We start from the raw sequence: 24,303 nt of genomic DNA, 5'->3' as shown, positions 1-24,303 counted from the left end.
TTCTACCGAAGTACAAATTAACACTGTATTAACACTTAAAACTCTTAAAACACTTAACGAACACTTTAAAATTCTCAATTCACTTCTTCCGCTTCGCTTCAAGTGATCCGATCGCTGTTTCGCTTCGAGTAGTTCCGATTACTAACTGACTTCGTGCCATCTCCGCAGCGCTTTCTTTTGAGAACATTCTGGGCAAGTCGAGTAGTTTTCTAGATATGAAGAGTTCCTTTGATATTTGTTTCGGCTATTCGACGATAGATGGCGGTACTCTTACCGGCGTAGCAATACATAGCGTATCTATTTGCATCAATTACCACTTTACTGTTCAGTGTATCACTGTAACTTGCAGAATAATTTTGGCTAAGGTATTGAGCACTGACTATTTTGTAAATTTTTAAGAAGTTTGAAAGTAGATACACGCGATATGAGGGGGGTACTTGGTATGAGATTGATATGTTTTCACCAAAAAAAGTAAATACGTACATTTAATACGTAGATTTTTGATGCAAACCAATATATTTCACATCATAATTGATTGTTAGTAAATAAACAAAACCTTATGAATATATCAGTTATTTTTACTTAATAGATTTATTTGGTATATAAATTGCTTTTCGTTTTTTTAGTCGAAAAATGTTCGCAGTCCTCTCTTGTCTCATTTTGAAGACGCGCCCAGCAAACTATAAACAAAGTTGCATGTATATCTTGTGATTGATGTTCTGATGACTGTAGTCCGACATGTAAATGAAAATAGATAGATATTTATATTTGATTTTCCGCCGTCAACAAAACGTTATTAATAGAGAGACAAATATTTTTATTACTGCATTAAATTGGTGCCACATGACATGAAATTATTGAAAAAGCAAGATGCTAAAACGGGTGCTTGCTTTCAAAATACAACAATGGATCGAATGTAAAATTTAATTAGCACGTTTACCTTACGCGCGTATGAATCTTGAATTTTAATAAATCCCACGGATAACTCATGCTTGCCTCGGTATTTCAAAGTGAACGCTGAGGGAATAAATAGCCTTGAAAGTATGTGTCTTCTACGTACAGTCCATTTTGCTAATTGAACACCATTATTAATGTTTAAACTTTTGGGCATATATTTGTCGTATTCTATTATTTATTTTTGTAAATAGGTGCAAGTCTAGCAATAATAAAAAAAAAATTGTTTTCGTAATTTTGGTATTGAAATATCTGTAAATAGTCGTAAATCAGATAAAGATAACATTATAATAAAAATATAAAGATGGCTTAAAGATTCGTGAAAATGCTGTCAACAAAGAGGTTATATAAATAGTTTTCCTATCGAAAGAGGTTGAGCTATAAAATTTACATATTTATTATAGGTGACCTACATTTGCTTGTAAATGAATTCGCCTGTTTGATCACAAACAAACTGGAATAAATCGTGTGGGCAATTTGTGTTTTTCTTTAAATGTATTTTTCTGCACCAAATAAATATCATGAAAATTCTTAATGTTGTTCGTTTGAATCGAGATTTCGTCTAAATGCTTTATATTCTCTTTGATTTCACTAAATTACTTGTGAAGTTTTGTTACCGTTACACAAATGATGTAATCTTCTGGCTTAGTTTGTTTTGATTTAGTTTTTTTTTTCTGAAATGATTACGCAATTATGTTTTTTTTTGCGACCACTATTAGTCCGTCGCAGGCGACAAACTGGCTGGAGTAAAAGATCAATGCCGTGACGAGGCTTGCTATTGTTCACAGTTTGTCTCTAGGCAGCGAAGCGTAATCGCTCGTAACCGAGGAAATTAACCTTGTCATTTGATATGGAGGTATAAAAACTACTCATTACACTATGAAACGTGAAGATATTCATCCGCATAACGCTCATTGGGCTTTTGTTTTTCTCGGTAATCTTACAAGGTATTGTTTTGTTACATGAGCCATTAGGTTTATTCAATATCTGTGAATGCTTGCAGCATACAATGCAACATGTGCAAGAATAATAGGATAATATGATCGTATACATATTGCGATAGACCATTGTGCAAATATAGGTTTATTTAAATTATGATGCACGTGTCTCATCTATGGTTACATATATAGTGTATGTTCAGATATAGTATCTATGTTATGTAAATGTTTGCACTGAAAATAATTTGTGTGTACACTATTTTTAGTCTACCTTTACCTAACCAAGTCATGTATTATATTATTTGTCAAGTTTTTGATCAATGGATCTGCTGATATCATTGATTTGCTAATCTTAAGTAGATTGTATTTTTGTAATCCATCAATTCGGAGATATGTCTTTTACGCGATGATAACTACGATACGTAAAACAAGTAATTTATTAAGAATTAAAATTGATTAAAAAAATATACTGTCATAATTAGTTCGCTTTTATTTAAATTTCAATAAACAGAATATGGTAAAACATCAGATGACTGCGTTACTTTATATCAATTCCATGCATTTTTGTACATGCTTTGTTTACTCTAAAATTTATTAGCTTAGAGATCCAGTACCTAACCTCATTTATTGTCATCACATTATTTTTGTTGTTGTTGCTTAGTTGGTTGGACGATCTCACAGCCCACCTGGTGTTAAGTGGTTACTGGAGCCCATAGACATCTACAATGTAAATGCGCCACCCACCTTGAGATATAAGTTCTAAGGTCTCAGTATAGTTACAACGGCTACCCCACCCTTCAAACCGAAACGCATTACTGCTTCACGGCAGAAATAGGCGGGGTGGTGGTACTTACCCGTGCGGACACGAAGAGTCCACACATCTAAGCAACAAAAAAAATAAAAAAATAAAACTAGCTATAGTAAAAGTTCGAGAATCTATCTCCAGATTGGAATCGCGACCCACTGAGAAGATCCGCCGAGAAACTTAGTGGGTTACGATAGGTCATGAGTTTCGACATCTAGCTAAGGTAAACGTGTAATTACTTAATTACTAGCTGACCCGGCAGATTTCGTAGTGCCCCAATCGATAAACAAAAGACCTAAACTTTTGTATAAAATAAACTTAAAACAAACAAAAGGGATCCGTCCGACGGAGGACACATCACAGAAAAAACAAAATTGTTATTTTTATTTAATTCCGAGCATTTTCATATTTATCTACCTTTTAAACCTTCTCTGGACTTTCACAAATAATTCAAGACCAAAATTAGCCAAATCGGTCCAGCCGTTCTCGAGTCTTAGCGAGACTAACGAACAGCAATTCATTTTTATATATACTAGAGGTCCCGCAGTAGTCGAAATTCGACTATAATTAATTAAAATTTTAATTTTTTACACTATTATGATTGTATTTTATACTTCTATAATCTCAAATTTCGCCAAGGCTGCACTATAAAAAAATATTAATAAAGAGAAACAATATTTAATCTATTCTCAATTTGACCACAGACGTCAAGAACAAAAGTTTGACAATAAATAGTATGCATGCGTGTGTGCATCAAATACATGGAATGTAGTGTGTGTAATGTTTTCTTTATTGATTTAATGTATCTTTTATGCATTATTTTAAAAAAATATTAGCATTGTGCACTTCTTCTCTATATTCTCTATAAGTGTAGAAAATTTCATACTCCTCCGTCCGCGCAATTTTCGTAAAAAGGGATACAATGTTTTTGCTTCACGTATTAATATATAGATAGAGTCAATGAACGGTTACAATAAATCGCACTTGAATATAAAATTAACGTTTTTAGACGAGCTTTATAGCGATAACAGAAACTAATTTGTTCTGTGTTATCAATTTGATAGTAGGTACCTATGTAGCCAGTTGGTCTTAATGTTTACAAAACATTGTTACCGCGTGACGTTCTCATACGATCGTACGATGTTATTATCGTCTTCCAATATCGAATATTTGACCGATATGTCGATGGTTGAATGTAAATAAAATATCATAATATTTCAATTTTAATTTCACTTTTTGATATCTAACAGTCGATTTTGTTTTGTCATGATGATTATAGTCATGTCTATTTCCGTATTTACTGATCATTTCCTTAGAATATTCCAGTGACAAGCGTGTCTCGCAACTTTATAGTACGTGGAAACATAGAATTCGTTTTGCAAACTTGGTTTCGAATAAAGATGCTTCAATACTACAAAATCAATTCACCGTAGCGAGATATTTAAGTATAGGTATTATATTACTACCATAATCTTTTTGTAAGGTAAAAAGTTGCGCAGCTCTGGTCCAATAATTTTTTGTAATGCCATAAAAAATTAGACAATTATAATAAAATCGGTGAATTGTAGTCAAAGTCACCCAAACACCACGTTAACTTATTCATGATGGATGCATGGATTTTTTTCCAATACTTTTAAGCTTTTAGGTAACGCAGAGCAGACGCATCTCTGCAGCGGTTTTTTAATAGTAAAGATAGAGATTCTTGTTTTTTAACACGATTTTAGATGCTCGATCCGTATTTATCTAACATAATCTTTCACCGTAACTTTCGCCATCATTAAGATTAACTTGAATATTTGCCCGCGTATCAAAGACCAAGATCACCAGAATAAAATAAATGATTAGTTTAATCTTATTAGATTATTATTAGTCTTATTATCAGATTATTATCTTATTACTTATTAGTAGTCTAAAAACTTTTAGTTCAAACAAAGTGTTGCTTAAAATATATTTTGTTATCAAATGCCTTTATTTAACCTTTAAAGTTTGTATGTTCGGATAGATCAAAACTTGTAAGCTAAATTTGATCAAACTTTTACGGATTTTGTTGATGTAGTTTTAATTTCGATAGCAAAGCATTTAAATGGTAAGCGCGAACTTAGTCGAAATCCAGAATTAGCTTCAGATAAAGGAATTCTTCAACGGTCAAAAGCACAGATACGAAATGTTGAGTACGGATTTTTTCCCTTATTTAACACATACGGAATATTTTATATATATTACAATTGAGTTATAAAATAGGATTACAGATACGAGAATTGGATAGTTATAAAATAGATCGTGTCAACATTTTTGTCAAAACACGCGGAGGATCTTTTTTAAACTAAGCACGCTTGTAGCTTTTAATTTGTTTTTTGTGTGGATCGTCCTATGTTTAGTAAAATATAATGTTTTTTGTCAGTAGCCGTGCTCATGATCGTGGTGAAAATAATGATGAAACAAGTTTCAATACGTCACTCATTAAATCCGAATTGGTAAATTCATTGAGGTTAGTAAAAAACGCATACGCTATGAGACTAGGGATTTATTTACAAATTTATAAGAAAAAGAAAACATTATAATAACATTAATAAATAACTAATAACGATACCATTGGAATATGTAAGTAGGATAAGTACACACGAATTGTGTAAACCTATAAAAACAACGGTTCACAAATTCATGTTTTTCACATTTGTCCCATATTTATTTGGTATCCCACCTGTAACATTCTTGGTGTGTAAACTATGCTTAGCTCTATTGCACATTAAAAAAAAATTAATCCTCAATATTACTAAAGTTCACTTACAAATTTTAAGCCAATAGATAATGTTTATTTCTATGCAGAATATTGTTAATGCGTTACAATGCGAATCCCATAAAAATAAACTTTTCGTAAAACTATTAAACATGCAATATTCAGTGTTTTAAGTATCGCTCGTAGAAATAGTTGGGCGTTATGGAAAAATCTCGCTATCTTTCTCACGTCCGCACCTTAAACGTAATGACTGACGTCATAACCCGATATAATATAAGTGTTAGTTTGCTACCTGATTTGGGGATGATGATGAACCAGGTCCGGGTGGTTTCTCACTCACAAATCATATTTATTTCGAATAGAAAATATTTATTCCACATCCCTATTTAAGGAATGGTATGAAAGAAAACATATTTATCAAATTCTCTTAGCAATTAATTACACGTTCTATGTAGGTTAAAACGTTTGAAGTAAGAATGTATGTATGTAACATTCCCCAACTAGTGGAAAAGTCGACGCCATGCGTCACTGAACAGATATATCATTTAATGAAAATGTGATTCAGTAAGAAATAATTTAAATTACGGTAAAACGTACTATTTCCGTCACTATGGCTTGCGATTATAAACGGGACTGGCGCCGCTCGCTATTTATTACGATTCTTTGGAATCCAGCCAAGTGTCGCTCGACATCAGAAAACTATCGACACATGCCGAAAGAAAGTCAAAGTTCGACGGCTCATATGTATCATGCAGATACGTGATTAGAACGAGATTAATGAAGGAATCGGTGCGAATGTATTTATTTTAAATATATTTGCTCTAGAAGTAGTGGCTTAAAGGATAAGATACCCGGTGTACACGTATGTTCCTAAGGAAGCGAAATTTTATCCACGCTCGGGACTAATAACAAGTCGGTTTTGTGGAAGTGATGTATATTTTTAGTCCGAAAATAATAATTAGATTATTTGAAAATTTCTAACTGTACATACCGGTGTTGAAATCTCGCAAGCAGACATGATTTTTTCTAATACGTACACATAATACAATTTCACAAATGAAGGATTATAGTTACTACGGTTGCCCCACCCTTCAAACCGAAACGCGGTGGTACCTACGCGCGCGGACTCACAAGAGGTCCTACCACCAGTAAATAGGTATTAGTAATTAATAACAGTATTAGTAATAGGGGTGCGTTTTTTGAACCCACCCGGGTAGGTTATCTTTACCCCGTCTGTTTCTGCCGTTTCGGAAGCGTTAAGGAGTTGTGGTTTGAGGGTGGGTGGGTGAGATTGTTTATCGGTCTCCTTAATGAATATAATAATTATTTATAAATTTTATACGTTGTGTTTGGTGTTGACAGATACGCCAAAGATGTGTCGTGTCACTCGTAATATGTGTTTTAAGAGACAAAACATGGCTTGGTTTGTCCTCGGAAGTCATAACTCGTCCGATAAATTTTTTAATGAGCTGATGATATCTGTAATTTTCTATAATTATAAGCTCGTTGCTAAGCATATTAGAGCGACTTTTAAGTTATTACAAAATTGAAATAGTGTTTTAAATTCCGATTACCTATGTATCAACTGAGAAATTTTTATTCGCTCATTGTTTAGTATGAACATTTTTAAAAATTTCTTCATTTTTAATATATATTCATGAAAAACGGTTTCAAGGATAAGTCTAATGTGAATTTTGGCAAAAAAAATTGGTTGATAGTAACAAACTTACACAAATTCTAGAAAAACGGTTCCAAGGATAAGTCTAATGAGAATTTTGGCAAAAAAAATTGGTTGATAGTAACAAACTTCACAAATTCTATTTATTGATGGTGGTTTAGTTGACAAATAGTTTTTCAACGTAATGAAACTTACGGTTGTATACACGGACCTGACGGTATACATGGTTAGAGTTATCACCCCACACTGCTAAGCCGCAGGTCGCGGGTTCCTTTCCCACTTGAAGCTTACATTCGTGTGACGAACAAATTTTTAAAGTATGTAAATATGTACAGATGTATTTCAGTCTCTGTTTCCATAGTACAGAGAATCCTATTTGGGGCTAGATGACCACATGTGACTTATTCCATGGTTATTATGTTATGTTAAACCTATGCGATAAAAGTCTATCAGGCTATTATATATGCAGCAGGTCTATATTATATATGCAGCAGGCAGGTCTATTATATATGCATATAATATATATGTCGCAGATAAATTACCAGTTAAATGTAAATTAATCTTAATCAATCAATCAAATGTTATCAAATCTTAGTTATATAATTTATTATTTTTTATGTTAATGCACTGTCGATTGCATCTATAATTGAGGTGACATCTGCCATATACTTTTGTCAGTTTGTCAATGTTTTATATTGATGGTCACTTTGTTGGTACAACTTAATAAATAAATAAATACAATATACATGTGGATAAATGTGTAGTATCTATTATATAAAATATATTTATAAACAAAAACGTTTATAATACAATATGTTGTTTTTATGTATACACATATAGTTTTTTTTAAATTAAAACTCAAAATATTAGAAGCCAATGAAAGTAGGAAATTGATTGTAAATTTAACGAGAAACTATATATTTTTTATATTTCCTTTCTAGTTAATGAATTTATTAGTCACGTTCTCGTAAAGACTCGTATCTACCATCGAGTGTGTGATTCATTCGCCATAATAATAAAAATGATTAAATAATTTTACTAGTCAATTTTATTAGCTAAAACTATAAAATTAATAAGCTGAGGAAACTGTGCTGAATAGTGTGGTGGTGTTACTGCGGCGACGCGAAGTCTGTGGGTAGGGGCCGTATGACCGTGACGCTGTCGGGAGGTACGTGACGTTATTTAATGCGTGACGGTCGCCCTTCACGCACCCCGAGGCCAAGGTCTGATTATGTCCCTACCCTCGTAAACTTGACATTTATATTGTGGATAATTAAAAAATAGATCGTGTCAACATTTTTGTCAAAATACGCGGAGGACCTTTTTTAAATTAAGTTCATTCTAGCTTTTAATTTGTTTTTTTTTTTGTGTGGATCGTCCTGTATTTAGTAAAATCTAATATTTTTAGTCAGTGTACGGTTGCTTTAGCAAGAGTAAAGAGTAAACTGCCCTTTACTAATGAAACAAGTTGATGCAATTTTAACTCCGTATATTCACCAGTGTCTGCCGTGTCGGGTGGGCTATGTACGACTGACCAAATGCAAGCGATGCACAAAATAGCATACGCTGCTAAATGTGTCCCTACATAAGCCCCCACTTTTTTTAAATACATACATTTAAAAAAAATAAAAAAAATACGGTTACATGCTTCAACTAATTTCTAAAATTGCAGACATTTCGTTAAACAATAAACATGACAAAAAAATATAAATCAATGGAACAGAATAAAAATTTAAACATAACATAAAAAAAAAAATGTTAACCTATACGTACATTTTACACAAATGACGTACGTTGCTTATTACACGAAACGAACGCGGTTACACGAAAGCGGTACTTCTTGCTTCCTGAGGTTGAGATTTAGGCGAGACTTCACGCAACTGGATGGTGGCAGCTGACGGACGGCCTTGTCCGAGCTGTACATCCCGGAACATCATTAGTCTCCAAATATAATTCTGTGCACCCTTGCGACAGCGCGTGAACAGGAGGTATAAACCAGCGAGTATGCAAGCGATGCACAAAACTGCATACGCTGCTAAATGTGTCCCTACAGTCAGTGATCGTGCTCTACTTAGTGTTGATTAACTGATAGAGTCCAGATAGTCCATAGCGGCAATGCTGTCACTACTTGAGATACGAGTTCTAAGTCTCAATTGTATAGTAAATATAGTTGAATAGCTATCTTACCCTTCAGGCCGGAATATATGACTACTTCGCACCTGATATGGGCACGATGGTAAATACCCGTTTCGTTTAACAATACCTTCCAGTAATTACACAATGGGGTGGGTAATTACAAAAATACCCAAAATTGATTTTTATTATGTGATATTCCTTCATCGCGCAATTCTGTCGTGAACACGTTAAGTATGTACGTATTTCCATAGAAAAATTGGTACCTGCTGCGGGATTTAAACACTGGGATATTGCCGGGCTTCTTATCCTTTAGACCACGGCGAACATGTGTAGTGTCTTGAGAACATGTGTAGCGTAGAACCAGTCAAAAATGTGAATTGGATTTCATGAAAGTCCATTGCTAATGGCGATTTTAAAGCAATTGCAGAATAAAATTCAGAAGCCACAAGTACACACAAATTTATAAAGTTTACACAGAATTTACAATGTAAGTAAGCTATATTTGTCTAGATAAAGTGCAATAAAAATATGTCTTTTATCATTATTTGATTACAAAACCTGTAAGATTTATCATCCGTGTCATTACAAATGGAAAATTCTGGTACTATCCAATGTAAAATCGCATATCACGCTATAGATGCGTATGCGATTGGCCACCTGTTTAGGTAGGTACAGAAATAATGTGCAAGTTTAATTTTGGTATGCCGAAGACGGTATTTTTGATGCATAGGTGGAGAATCGTATAATTCGAAGTTGGTTATTGGTACCATTGGCATCCATGATTCGACTTATAGGGTACTTTTTTACATTAATACTGAATGAAAATGAATGATTTATGACGAATGGAAGAAAGTAAGATATAAGATGATAGATTTCATTTACAACATTTGAGATCTTCTCTGGTATTTCCTATAATGCCTAAGGTCTCAAAAGACCCTACCTTAATGTAAAATTGCCGCAATTGAGTTCGTGTCAAATAGTAGAGTCATCTCTCTGTTGCAAACATTTAAAAATAATACGACATTAGCGCGCCGGAATACGACGCATCAGTGCTAGATTAGACCGGACCAGACCAGACCGGGGATATATTGTGTCCGGTCCGCGATCTTCAACTGCGATTCCATTTAGCACGTGATTTTTATTTACCGGTCCAGTTAACTCCGGTACGAATCCACATTTGATTGATCAATGGTTGGTCCGAATTGCAGTTTGTTGTACTCCTATACATCCGTCACTACACTACTACATCGATCACTAAAATAAGTGATAAGGATCTGCGGTTACGTGTTCACCGCATCCATCCGTCGTTATTTGTGCATGTGAGTGTTTTTGGGTGTACCTTAAAAGTTAACTCTTTTTTTTGAAATTCCTTAGATGGGTGGACGAGCTCACGGCCGACCTGGTACAAACTTGCCTATTTCTGCCGTGAAGCAGTAATGCGTTTCGGGTTGAAGGGTGGGGCAGCTGTTGTAACTACATATACTGAGACTTTAGAAATCATATCTCAAGGTGGGTGGCGGCGCTAACGTTGCTGATTGATGTCAATGAACTCTTTTAACCACTTAACACCAAGTAGGCAGTGAGTTTGTCCACCCCTCTAAGCAAAATGAAAAATACTACAGTTATCTAATTGCAAAAGGTACTTTTTGAATAATTCTAGCTGGTTTTAATGGACCATTACGAAAAATTCTGGTTAAAACAATAATTGTTCTTGTACATATAACATAACTTTATCAATCTTAATATGATTAAGGTAATCTAATTAATTTTATGTTTCTGATTTTAAGTGAAAACTGTTATTACAAATTTTTTTGAATATTTTTTTTAAAATTAATATGTTCTAAGAACATTACTTAAAATTAAAAATATATGCATAAGGGCTATTGTAAATTTTTTTAAAATGTAAGACAAAAAATATGGTCAAGGAAATATTTTTTCATTTAATAGAAATCGAGTTCGCAAATTTGCAAACGTTAAATCACATACAAACTATCTGCTACATGAATTCATTGAAATTATGAAATAAGTGGTGAATTGTTTTTTGATGTATAAAATACAGATAGAGTAGGGTGGGTCTTATTCACCTATAAGTTCCAGGTGAAGCCGATCCATTTCTTGAAAAATTTATTATATGGAAAATAAATACATTTTTTTTTATTGCCTTTGTAGGCAGACGAGCATACGGCCCACCTGATGGTAAGTGGTCACCGTCGCTCATGGACGTCAGCAATGCCAGGGGCAGAGCCAAGCCGCTGCCTACCATACATACGTATTTATATATTTTTAAAATTTGCTACATTCTTTTGTTTTTTTCATTCATTCGTTTGCTACGTCTTTACCATTGCGCACATGATTTTGTAAATGTTTCTTGTATTATGCGAATCATTCATATATATCTTCTACTTACGTCTTCTACGAGTATATATATAAACCTATTTATATCTCTTGATTTTTACATCGATCTCATCGATGCGAGGCTTGAGCCTTTTAGCCTTCTGTTAGCAGTTTGCTCGCATGATACTTAGCTATGAGTGATAATTTCTCATTCCCCTAATGGATTATGTAACGTTGCTGAATCTTGAATAAACGAAAACAAAAATTAATTGCAAATGTACTAACACCATGGACTTCCTGTTTTTGACGTTTAGTCTGGATAATTTTAAACGGCTGTTTGCTTTCTGATTAAATCCATAGTTATTTCGGACGTACATTTGTTTGTTCAGTTCTTAACCGTATCAACAGACCTTCGGTTCTGCAAAATATCTACGATCAATATGTCGGATTCTATTTTTGGATTGCTAAAATCGAAGGCAACATTTATTTCATACTGAATAAATTTTGAATATCTCAAGTGCTTTAACGTTTTTATAATACAGACACGCATGCTTTAGTTTTTACTCTTTATTGTTAGTCATGAAATTTTTCAACAGATTAATCACGGTCCTTTTTATTTACACCGTTATTTTACTCGGAATGGTCAAGTGTTGTTGACATATTTTTGTAAGAATTACGTGGAGATGATTGGCCTAGAGCCAAAAATCGTGGAATTTACATGAAAACGGATCTTTTGTCACTGCTGGATTCATTAAATAAATTAAAGACATTAAGTACGTGTTTTTCGTCGGTTTTCACGTTGAATAGGTACCTACAGTAAATCGTGTTACGTAATACTCGAACGTTCACGGTATCCATAGTTTCCGCGTGTTTCATTGCAGTAAAGTGGAAAGAACTCATCGATGTTGAAAATAAACAACTCTTATTATTGACTACAGTTTGCACGTCATATTGAAGAAACGTAGTACATAGTACTCCATTATTATATACTAGTGTATTTTTAACACGCTTAAACCACTGAGTTTCGCGCCGGATCTTCTCAGTAGGTCGAGATACTGAGCTGGTGGTAGATTCGGAGAAAATTACTGCTCTTGCTAGGACCAGTGTTACCAAACTCTTTCAGGCTATGCCCATGAGCTCATCTACCAGTCCGTGAGTAGTTGGAATAGCCCCTTAAGCTTCCAGTAATTTAGTACTGTAGAGACAAAAATGCTTGTAAAAAGTTTTTTGGATGTAACGAAATTTCTTAATTTTCATAGACTTGAAGACGTCTGATATGAACCATATCATGAAAATTTTGCACACGTATCAAGGACTGTTGATAACACAATAATTTTATAACTTCGCTCTAATATCCTGACCAGTATCAATTAGCCCCCTGAGTTTCTCGCCAGATCTTCTCAGTGGGTCGCGGTTCCGATCCGGTGGTAGATTCTGCGAAGCACGGCTCTTGCTACGGTTCGTGTTAGCAAAGTCGTCAGGTTTGAGCTCCGTGAGCTCACCTACTAGTTAAGGTTACGTTGAAATAGCCTCTCGAGGCTCTCAGCTTAGGTAGGAAAAAAAAAAAAAGATCAGTATCAACAGGATAAAAACAAGAAAGATGAAGTTAATTCTTAGTTCGAACTTAGTTGCTGTTTAAGCGTATTTTTTAACTTTGTAGCTATGCCGTGTATTTATAATAATTTGTTCTAGTTTTTTTTTTAAATACATTACCATTTACATGCCATTGATAAGAGCGTCGCTTGGTATTAATTGGTACGCGGCTTTTTGTATCCGTCAATGGTATAACGCCGATAAGGTGAAGGTCAATGTATATTAAACACAATTTATTATTTTTTTATTAAATATTATAGTATCCTTAAGCTACATTTGTTTTTGTTATAGTTCAAACAGTAAACTCACAGTACGAGTAGTCATTGTAAATATTAAATCAAGAAATGGTGGAAGGTTTTATAACACGTACGGAACTTTAACTGATTGAAACGGGGTGAAACGGCTCGACGAAGCTACTACGTCTTGAGAAGTTCCTATATTTAGAATCGTCGGTTTACGGTAGGTATTCATTTGACGTAAACACGACAAGGAATAAACGAAGAACTAAACCTTTAGGCACATTTTCAAACAAGCGTTTCACGAATAACCGCCTTATTGTAACGTAGCTAAGAATGAGTAATGTGAAATTAAAGTCTGATCATGAAGTAGGTCATAAAAAAAAAAGATACAATATCCCTATTTTAATGCATTCGTAATTTGTGATTTCGTTTTTATGTTGAACACATTCTTTTGTTTTTATACTTAGTCTGGCCATAAATACTGTTACAATTAAAAATAATAAAAATTCTATTGCAAATAACATTTATTACTTTTACAGTGTGTTAGTTTAATACATAAATATAAAACAATTTAAAGTATAAAAAGCTTATTCGAAGTGGTCTCCATTGGCTGCAATACAGTCCTTTAAACGTTGTGTACGGATTGTTTTAGGGACTCCAAATTATCATGGCGTTTAGAGCAAGCCGTACTCTCTAAAACTGACCATAAATCATAATCCAGCGGATTAAGATCGGGACTAGACGACGGCCAGTCTTCAGCTCTGATGAAGTCCGAAACGTTCATTTCCAACCAAGACTGCGTAGACCGAGCTTTATGACCTGGCGCCGAGTCTTGCTGGAAGGACCATTCTTGATTATTGAACATGGTGTTGTTAAGGGGCTTCACTATCTTCTCAAGAATGGTATCTTGATACACTTGTGCCGATGTTTTGATACCTTTTTCACAAAAGTATGGCTCATCACTGAAGTCGGATAGTGCCCACGTTGCACTCTGTCGACTAATTGGGAAGCTTCCTTAGAGCTTTGAGCATAAATACGGTCATTTTTTTTGTTAAAATGTTGTTCAATTGTAAAAAAAATTCTTATCCGTAAACAAAAAAAATCTAAGACCTTCCTTTGCGTACCGCTTCAGTAGTTGTTTCGATTTTACCACCCTATTCTCGTTTAAATTATCAGTTAAGAAATGACCAGTATGTCTTTTATAGGCTGCAAGTCCTAAGTAATCTTTTAAAATACGCGACATCGTTCTAGGTGCTATCTTCATCTCCCCAGATTAAATCTTTTGCTTTCGGACAGGTTTTCTTCGAATTCTTTCTCTTACTGCTTTGACCACCTTTTTCGTACGAACACTACGTGAACGGCCAGATCTTTTTCTGTCACAAACAGAGGAGGTCTCATTGCACCTATTAATAACCCGGTACACAAACATTTTACTAATACCAAGCGTATGGAGAGTTTTAAAAATTGCATTTGGCTCCATACCTGCTTTGTGTAATGCAACAACGATTCGCTTCCCTTTATCACTGGAGTGGTCCATTTTAATATCGCAAAATATTGTACAGTGTATTGACGCCAAAATGAGAAAACTCAATGAGCAATCATATAAAAATGACAGATTCCAAATTCAAATGTAAAATTTTGATTATTTTTAATTGTAACAGTATTTATGGCCAGACTAAGTATTCACAATATATGCAGACGAACTTTTCAATTGAAATAAATACGTAATGCGAAACTACATAACTATTTATAACCACATAATAATATAGTGATATGATTTAGATTCGAAATTTTAGAATAAAAATTTTAGAATAAAAATTTCGTGTAACAAATTAATCCGCAAGCTAATGTATTACATAAACCTGTCTGATTATTACTTAAAGACAATAAGACCTATTCTGGATCGTTAGTTATTATGGTGATATTTGCATTGTATTCACTCGTGTCCTAATATTAGCCTTAGCACTTACTTTGGTTTACATTGATAATGCGTAACATTATTTGTCTTTTTGTGCATTGTTTTACCTTTCAAACATTACAAAGCAATCTCAAGGTAAATCAAAACAGGGACAGAAGAAATTAACCAAAAACTACTGGAGTTTGTTTTGTACTTTAAAAAAAGTTATTCCCCCTTTAAAATTAATGATAATTTTCGTTACAACGGCTTTCGAACGATAAACTGCTTCAAATCAGAATTAGATCGTTAATCTGTGTATTTTTGATAAAAAAAAAAAAGTCGTATCAATCAGCGATGCAGGTTGCCGATGACTTCGTTAACTTATTGTTTGGAATTGTACAAAGGAACATACACAAGCATTATCTTATCTGTTAAGTAATGTAGCCAAAGTAATCCATGGAGCACAAAGAACGGGCGAAGCATTTGTTGATAGTATTAACGATGTTGTTGTCAGGTGCACACCGTACGACTCTACCTGGAGTGCTCGATTCAGATATTCCATACTCTTCGGGTACTTCGATCTCCAGTCACTTGAAGGAGGTAAGGTCCGGATAAAGGAACTGCACATTATATTAGATTATTATTATTAGTTCAGTGTGTTTGTTTATCTAAAATAAAATATTTAATTGGAGATCTGATTAAAGATTGTTGAGATTATTTTACTATATTATTGATATTTACTTGATATGATTGAAAACATTGATGTGTAATTATTCTTTGTTTTTTTTTTACATTGAATAAACTATTAGGTAGCATATTGTTATGTTTTTTGTGAACGAATTGTCAAGAAGCAATTTTCAATGAATTATAATTTATTTTAGATAACGATCTAACGAAAATATCTTTTCGCGTTTAATTATTGCATATATGTACATGTATGTATTTATGCGTATTTATATTGTAAATAGAGGGTTATTTTCGTTAGATAATAAACATTTGCGAATGTTTATTTGAATTTCTTTAGTACGCATCTGTTTATCGTTTTGTTGAAGTTGTAAAATTAATCTAACTCTAACGATTCATTTGAATTAATATATTATTCACAACTTGATCATGTTTGTTGATGTTGCCAGCTTCCCCTAAATTAGTATATTTGGCAATTCTGAACTATCTTAAATTTTCCTGCAGACAATGATATTCTGGTCGACTTTAGCGGGTAATGATTTTGTTTTTAATATATGCGAATTGGGCTTGTTTTTTTTTGTTGTTGCTTAGATTAGTGGACGAGCTCACAGCCCACCTGATGTAAAGTGGTTACTGGAGCCCATATACATCTACAACGTACTTAAATGCGCCACCCAACTTGAGATATAAGTTCTAAGGTCTCAAGTATAGTTAAAACGTCTGCCCCACCCTTCAAACCGAAACGCATTACTGCTTCACGGCAGAAATAGGCAGGGTGGTAGTACCTACCCGTGCGGACTCACAAGAGGACCTACACAAGTAATTACGCAAATTATAATTTTGCGGGTTTGATTTTTATTACACGATGTTATTCCTTCACCGTGGAAGTCAATCGTGAACAATTGTTGAGTACGTATTTCATTAGAAAAATTGGTACCCGCCTGAGATTCGAACATCGGTGCATCACCTCAACACGTATGCACCAGACGTCTTATCCATTAGGCCACGACGAATTAATGCCAATCGATGCCATCCTAGTTTAAGGCTAGTTACTGCTTTGGAATCCAATACGTGTATATCGTTAAAATTTAGAAGATTCTAGAATTTAGAAGATCCTTTGCGAACGAAATGTATAAAAAAGAATAGCACTTTCTATAATGTATTTTTATTAATTTAGCACGCACTAGCTTCACAAGTAAGCACTTTCTATCCACAACATATCGCAGTTCGCATGTGGTCATTTAAATATCTGGATTTAGCCGTAAATCCGCCATCTTTCTTTACACTCGTAATAAATTCAAACGATTTATAACAATCGCCGTGTTAAATATCATAAATTCATTTAAGAAATATATTGATAAAATTAAATGCAATGTTAATTTTAAGAGAAAATTCGCACTTGTCAATGGACATATACAGTATTACACAGTTTTAAAATGTGACTTCAATTTTGTTTTTCCAACTATTGTTGTTCTAAACTTGAATGTAATTCGGTATTGTGAGTTCGTATTGGCTAGAGGTACTAACTAGGTGTCGTCCTTAGATGCTGGAATCCAGCCTACTGAGTTTCTCTCCGGATCTTCTCAGTGGGTCGCGTTTCCGATCCGGTGGTAGATTCTGCGAAGCACTGCTCTTGCTAGGGTCAGTGTTAGCAACTCTCCGGCTTGAACCCCGTGAGCTCACCTACAAACGTTAGGGTGAAGCTGAAATAGCCTCTCCAGGCTATCAGCATAGGTAGGAAAAAAAAAAGTTGCTGGAATAATGTAGTGCCCCGCTGTTCGGGATGTTAAGTTAGGTCTCCTTTGTGTGGATGTGTGCGTTGTCTGTTCACACACAGGCCGCACACAGCGTCTGCTGCGCAACATCGATTCGTTGTTCGCGGTTCGGCCGTGATCGTCTCGGCTCAGTCACTGGTGCGCAACGCCAAGGGAAGCAAGTGTCCAGCGCCTAGCGCTTCTTTTATTTTTGTATTAATTTTTTTTGTGCATCACTGTTTCAAAAAGAAAACCTGTTTCAAATCGTCCGTGCAGTCTCGTCGAGACCAAAGACCGTCGAAATTATTTTTAAATGCGTTACTGAGCTTTGCCGTCTGCCTAGCTCAGTTCCTGTGCGTTGAGTAATATTCTGTGTCAGTTGTAGTGGTTGTGCTTGTGATAGAATCAGACGATTTTATCGTGAACGTGTTCCAATTTGGGATTTCACCACGAGCGGGCTCAAAGAAATTTATAGTCAAGTGAGTTTTGAATTCACTTTGTTAATAACTTTTAAGGTATAGAGTGAGTGACCTGAAAAGAAAATATTTGCAAATAAACCTTTTAGTAGGGCGTTTAATAAATGGAATCAGCTGTTTGTGTTTGTTCCAATTTCATTGAACTACTCTTACCATTACTATTATTTGGACATTGAAGACGAAAATCATAGACCAAGTCATCATAGTATGTATATCATATAATTTTGTCATTGAAAGTTTTTGACAGCTTTAATCGAGATATATAATCTCGTGAATATTTCATATGCGTTAATAACTTGGACCATGTTTAATTAGATCAATGAGAATCTTCAACTATGTAGGAAATGTAGTACCTGCATGAAAGTAAATATACTTACATGAAAACTACTGAATTCCCAAATATACCTATACCTAATATTAAAAATATTAGGTATATATTTGGGATAGGTATATATTAGGTATATATTTGGGAATTCAGTATAGCGGTAGCCAGCGGCTTGGCTCTGCCCCTGGCATTGCTGAAGTCCATGGGCGACGGTAACCACTCACCATCAGGTGGGCCGTATGCTCGTCTGCCTACAAGGGCAATAAAAAGATTACCCAAAAGTTTTAATTAGTGTAATTACTGCTACTCTAGTCTATATCTACTAAAACAAGGTGGGTTAAAGATTCAAGACTTAGCAAAAAAAAGCAAGGTCATGACTTTGACCTTAGTGGTTTCATATTTACCTATATACACACTAAATATATTATCATCATAATATATTCATTGTTAGCGAGGCGCTAAAGATATATGTATAACAAACATATGGGTATGAAAAAAATACCCAACCGGTTTCCCAAATTATATCCGGTATATATTTAGTATATATCATATATCACGGCCTACCGGATTGCAAGCAGCTCATACCGGAGCTCATAACCGCATCGATGTCTCAGTGGCATTGGTAAAGCGGGTGCCCTATTCTTCAAACTGGAAAACATGACAGAAATAGAGTGCATGCCAGTGCGTTGGCATTACTGTCTTATGAACTTATGCTACGTCCTAGGGGTTAGGAAGTTTAGGGAATAGATTACAATAATAGAATACTGCTACTAATTGGAGGGGTAGGAGTCTCAAATCCTACGTTTCCTTATTACTGTCTTCAAATTATGTTTGTCTCGGAATCCAAGATAAATTAGTGTTCCCTCGGGTTGTCTGATCTTCGTTGTCCAGACTTTTCGTATGGTCGCTATGAATTACAGAGTGTTATGGACCTGAGTGGGGGTAAATATTAAATCTTAATTTAGTTATTTTGGGGTTTTATACTTTCGGAAATCGTTCTATTTGAATCAAATATTTTGTTACATATTATTATTATTATATTACGTTATTTTTCGCTCGTAATGCCTTCCGGTTTGAAAGGTGGGGCAACCATTATACAATGAAATTGAGACATTGGTTTCAAAGTAGCTATATTTATAGGTATCTGTGAGTCGTGAACTGGATCATGTAACTTAATAGAGTAGCTAAGTGACTAAAATTATCTTGGCCTCTGACACGAGCAACCCATTCTTCCTTGCCGTCTACTGGTGCACATAAGTCTTGGACTCCGAGAGCTGTGAGATGTTTTATAACTATCAATTCAGCTGTATCTTGGCCGTCCAATCGAATGTTTTCCGTTCGAAAGAAATAATTTATTCTTTTCAACGCATTGTCTCCTTCAATTCTTTCCAAGTGAACGATCCAGCGTTATCGAGATGCCTTTATCACCCCGCTTACATTCAGGTCAGATAAAATTTCCTCAATCTCTTTATTATTCCAATGTCAAGCAACAAAACAATAAAAAAATCAACTCATACACTTTTTTGTATGTACATATTTGTTTTTCTAATTATGCGCGTAGTAGCTTCAATAGTCATATTAACAAGTCGTCGTCGTTGGTCGGATTACATCAAACGCAACTGTTGCTATGTGCAATGAAACAGGTTCAGATTTATATGAATATTCAATTGATCCACTCTTTGTGTTTAGTCTGCTTACGCGCTTAGTCAGTTGGGAAGTGCGTTAACAAAACCTGTTGTTGAACGAAGACAAACATTGAAAGTATAAGGTCGTGAATCAGTTGTAGAGAATACCGCTGCGTCTTTAGTTGCATACACAGTGAAAGTGCCTAGGGCTACGTCAATACTGGCGTATCAAAATCGTGTGTCGCAAGCGTCGGTACGGCCGCGGTCGTAACGGCTCCGTGTGGATTGCCTCTAGAAAGCTCCTTGGAATATTCCAAAGCATGGCCCGCTATAGAGTTCCGCCTTGCTCTCGTAACTAAGTCGTTAAAAAGGTTTGTGAACACACAAATGTTTAGATTAAAACCATTCAACCATATTTGTGTATTAGTGTATACATTATTTAATATTTTGTGTTCTCAGATTGAGGTATTTTGATTAATTGAGGTGTGAATTGAGTACCTGTGTTAAGTTAATTTTCATTAAAAGTAAAGAAGTACTTGTGTACAAAATCATTGACCGTGCCCCCACTTAATATGTAATAATTACTGGCAACAGCAGGCAATTGGCGTCCAATACAGAACCGAGCGCGTGTTGGTGCATGTGACCAGTCGACATGATGCATTAATGCATCGAGTTATTTTTCTTGTGTTTTGTATTAGGTTTTTGAATGATCATGATAACTGCTTCACGATCAAACAACAAACATTACTGCAAATAAAATTTTACTCTGTGTATTTTGCTGGTGGGAGGACATAGCGGTTAATCCTGGTACTATCCGCGGCAGAACAATTCGTTCCGGCTAGAAGCGTAGTACTGTTATTTAATTTTAATTCATTGAAGATTTCTGCTTCGACGATTTTATATCTCGGTATTCACGTCGTGGTGCCACATTATAACAATTTGGGTAGCCGATTCCTTCCAAAATGTCACTATATAGCTCTAATGTTTTCAGATCAAAAAATTTAAACTACACTCGGGTGCAATGAAATCGCACATCTGTACATTTTTTGAAAAATATTATTTACTTCTTTTAATTTAAAAAAATACATATATTTTTTAACATAGGGTTAAAGGTTAGTTCAATACCTATTCAATGATACCATATAAGTGGAGATAAGGTTACTTTCTTGAGGAAAATAAAATACAACAACAATTTAATCTTTATTACAAAATTATTACTCAACTAAACCGTTTAAAATTTGGGGATTAATAAAAAAAAAAAACACAATAAATACTGAAAAATCATTTATTAGTAACAAGTATTGCCCCCTCTTGCCCGAATTACAGCTTCACACCGATTCCCCATCGACTCTATCAAGTTTCTGATAAAGTCTTGTGGCATGGCGTCCCATTCCTCTTTGAGCGCATTTTGTAGCTCCTGGAGATTAGCTGGAGCACTATTTCGACCTCTAATTTTTCTTTTTAATTCGTCCCACAAGTGTTCAATCGGATTAAGGTCCGGGCTCCGAGCTGGCCACTCCATCACGGGTACATTTACTTCTTGTAAGTATTGTCTCACTATCGCAGCGGTATGAGGTCTTGCATTGTCATGCATAAAAAGGAAGTTACTTCCAATTAAACGGCCAAATGGTACGACATGTTCTTGTAGAACTTCCTCTATGTATCGTTGAGATGTTAGACCTCTTGTTTGTCGCCTAATATTGGCCCCAACGATGAAGACAAGCTCTGTTTTTCGTTCGAGTGAGATACCTCCCCAGAACATACACGAACCACCGCCGTATGCTACACGTTCTGTGATGCAACATTGGGAAAATCGCTCTGAGCGCCTGTAGACACTTCCACGTCCATCATTATCATGAAGACACATTCTGGACTCGTCTGAGAACAGGACTGCTTTCCACTGGTCGGCTCTCCAGTTGACGTGTTCTTGTGCAAATCGAAAACGAGCCCGGCGGTGAGCTGGCGTCAATTTAGGGCCATTTGCTGGCCTATGCGCAGTCAAACCACCTTCGGCAAGTCTCCTTCTGACTGTCCACCTGCTGACTACCACTTCACGCACCTGTTGAAGCTGCTGTGCAAGTTCAACGGCAGTCAAACGACGATTTCGCAACGCTGTCGTTACAAGAAATCTGTTGTCGCGCTGTGTTGTAGCTCTTGCTCGACCAGATCCTCGTCGCCTTTCAAAGCCACCAGTCTCCCGATAGCGCTGGTACACACGAACTGAATATCGGCTGATTTCAGTTGTCGAGCTACAGCACTCTGGTTCTGGCCCGCTTCAATTAGAGCGACGATTTGAGCGGCTTTTTCCGGAGTAGTATCCATCTTTTTCAGACAAATGCAATTGGAGTCACTAGAGGTCTTATCAGGTTAAGCGTTGGCTTACAACTGATGACGTTTTACACAAAACATGCCTTTTTATACCTGCAGTTGGTCTTGCAAACTGCAGTGAGTTGAGGGAGCAATTTTTGGAGTTTGCTGTTGTCGTTTTGTTTCAGCAGGCAGGTAAACTTATCATGTCTTATGTGGTATCATTGAATAGGTATTGAACTATCCTTTAACCTTATGTTAAAAAATATATGTATTTTTTTAAATAAAAAGAAGTAAATAATATTTTACAAGAAAAGTACAGATGTGCGATTTCATTGCACCCGAGTGTATATCAAGTTTCAGAACAGTGAGGCGCATATTATATTTTACCTTTGTGTAATATTGTTAATTGTTTCGTATTATTATGCCACTGTCAGGTCAAGCTCAAGGTAGCCTAAAGCCCACATATTCGTAATCTTATAATCGGTAAGATTAATTTAGGGTAATTGACCGAAATCAACGACCGAGGAAGAATTTTCTTTATTAATCCTTCACATTCGGCCATTTAAAAAAAAATTACAATGAATGAAATTCATGATTCAACAACTATTTGGCTCGGTTGGCTGTTGTTTTCATTCAGCTGTGTAATTTACAACTTCGCTTCAATTCTGATCAAGAGATGGTTGTGATGTGATATGTAATATATACATACATGATAAAAAAAATCGTTACTTGATGCCTAGTAACTAGGGTTGGCAATACATATGTTTATTCTTTTATTTCAAAACGAAAGGTCATTGAGCTGGTACAGATTGTTTTCTTTCGATGAACAGGACCAATGTTTTGGTCTCGCATTGTTTGTTATAAATATCTTGCCGCTGCTATAAATATCTAACGCCATATATTCATGTTCAGGTTTTGTTTCGAATTTCAACATGAGTCACCGTTTCGTTTATTATATCTCATTATTATTCTTGTTATCTAGTGCAATGAGACCGTTTGGGAAACAATGAAAATTGAGTATACAGGGGTACTTAGTCGATGTTTTTTTTTGTATTACACCAGATGGTAATGGTTGTAGACGAGTTATATGTTTGCACGGATGGGGTACCTTCATCTTGCAGTCATGAGTTCCGGTTTTATCCGGTGAGACAGCCGTTATTAATGTATTGGTACATCGGTACATATATTGGTACAGTGACTTCAGGTCCTAAGATGGGTGGTGGCGAACACGGGGCTGGCGTATATGGTCTCTGATAACGAATAAGTACTCTGCAAACTCAACGGAAAAACTGTCCGCTTAAGGTAATACATAACAATCAGCTGATGCGTGCGTTCCACGCTATCCTGCAATACGTGCGACTGCACACTCCTTTCGCTTTAGATTTTGGGTCAACGAAATTTCATGTTACTAAAATTCATATTTCCTTTATCGGTTTCGTGCACAGCTGTCTAGCATCTCGTAGACTTAGACTCCATAGAATTTATTAGATTAATTATTAGATTATTATTAATCGATTTATTTATATTTTGTCGTAAATTCTGTCGTAAAAATATGTATGGTGACATCATGTTGCATTTCTTTAATTTAATACCTAAGCAACAATATGATAACACTGATAACGCATAATGCAGGCATCTCATTGATTAGTGTATTTTCCTGTTCTTTGAGGCTCTTTGAAGGTTTTGTTGTTATAATATACACACATATATTTTTACTGGTGGTAGGACCTCTTGTGAGTCCGCGCGGGTGGGTACCACTCACTACCCTGCCTATTTCTGCCGTGAAGCAGTAATGTGTTTCGGTTTGAAGGGTGGGGC

General features: G+C 35.2%; 1 protein-coding gene across 5 annotated transcripts in view; it reads left to right on the top strand.

Moving 5' to 3' along the window:
* Ip6k (Inositol hexakisphosphate kinase) overlaps positions 1-24,303 on the top strand; it is a 48,751-nt gene that overhangs the window by 9,632 nt on the left and 14,816 nt on the right. Inside the window, exons 2-3 of one of the 5 annotated variants that reach the window (XM_089729536.1) lie at positions 13,467-13,634; positions 15,826-15,911. The exons of 1 other annotated variant lie outside the window; for it this stretch is intronic. The gene's annotated coding sequence lies outside the window, so the exon portion shown is untranslated. Of the gene's footprint in view, positions 1-13,466; positions 13,635-15,825; positions 15,912-17,863; positions 18,229-24,303 lie in introns of those variants that run through there. 3 more of the 5 variants (XM_028181254.2, XM_028181253.2, XM_089729537.1) reach the window with 3 other exon arrangements.

Source organism: Bombyx mandarina, chromosome 08 (genome assembly GCF_030267445.1).
Source record: "Bombyx mandarina strain Sakado chromosome 08, ASM3026744v2".
NCBI lineage: Eukaryota > Metazoa > Arthropoda > Insecta > Lepidoptera > Bombycidae > Bombyx > Bombyx mandarina.
The sequence above is the reverse complement of the archived record's forward strand: the minus strand, read 5'-3'. Positions and strand labels throughout refer to the sequence as shown.